Source organism: Alligator sinensis, unplaced genomic scaffold (assembly GCF_000455745.1).
Source record: "Alligator sinensis unplaced genomic scaffold, ASM45574v1 scaffold991_1, whole genome shotgun sequence".
NCBI classification, from domain to species: Eukaryota; Metazoa; Chordata; order Crocodylia; family Alligatoridae; genus Alligator; species Alligator sinensis.
The window spans coordinates 986,525-987,827 of NW_005842335.1; positions in this window are offsets into that span (position 1 = coordinate 986,525).

Below are 1,303 nucleotides of genomic sequence, written 5' to 3' on the forward strand. Positions count from 1 at the left end.
TTCCTGCTCACTGGAGACAGCTCGGCCTGGCCCCACTGCTGGATTTTACATGGGTTTCCACATCTCTATTTATCTTCTGAGAGAGACTGGCTGGGTGCATAGCAGGTGGCTCGCGATCCCTCGCCCTTAGCCCCCTCACGAGGGCCCAGGGGGAGGGGGAGGGAGACGGGGCTGCTTTCCTTTAGCCTTTCACCTAATGCAAGCCAGAGAAAAACAGCTTCTGCTTCGCCAGCTCGGCCCCCGCCAGCCACCGCCAGGCTCCCCTACAACTCCCGAGCCCCCCTCTGCACGAGGGAGGACGCTGGCAGTGCCTGAGAAGGCCCAGCGTCCCAGGTGACCGCACAGCACCAAACCCCCACGTCCTTTCCCCTCTCCCTCCCCTGCGTCTCCAAAGAGCTGAGATGATAACACTCTGGATGAAAATTGCTGCCCCCAAAGACCAAAGAATGTAAATACGACATCGCCTGCTGCTCAGGTCCCACCAGCCTGTCCCTGCCGTCAAGCTGCTGTGTGCGTTTGGTCGTTTCGGGGGGGAGGAGGCAGTCCTGCCTTGCCCGCTCAACTCGCCCTTCTCTCGGGAGGCCTTAGAGGGTGGTGAATTGGAGACTGACCAAGCCCATCACTCAGGACCAGGCCCTGAATTACAGCCTCAGAGCTAAGGGCCCTGGCCCTTGATTTGCCAAGCCATCTCCATTCTCCTGGGCCAGGCCTTTGCTGCTGACGTTCTAGCGAAAGGCCTGGTCCTGTTGAGCATCTCTGCTGTCAGCGTAGGTGCTCCACATTTCTGGGCATAGGCCTTGCGTGTGTAATGGAAGGAGGAAGCTTGCGAGGACAGGGGGGTGGGTGACGATCCAGAGGGCCTTTCTCCCGCCTCACCAAAACCCATCTAAAACCCACACTCCCAAGCAGCTGTCGCCATCCCCTGGAAACCTTGCACACGTTTTGTAAGCCAAGCACCAGATCCGTAGTGCTCTGCAAAGCCCTGAACACGCACCCACATGCACATGCGCGAATGTGCACACACACACACACACGTGCCTCAAGTTAAATCAGAGCCAACCCAGGAGCTGTCGGTGACGTTGCACGGGAAGATCGGCTCCCCCGCCGCCATTCCTCCGCACGTTGATCAGGTCCCGGCAGCAAAAAGTAGAAGTTGAGAATCAAGCACACGAGCAACAAGACTGTTGTTTTTATATCAGCACCATTTCCCAAGCAATCCCTAGGACGTGCAGAGCAATCCTTGGAGATTTCTTAATGCATTCAAAGAGGAAAGCAAAACCGCCCTCCTCCTACCCGTGGCCAA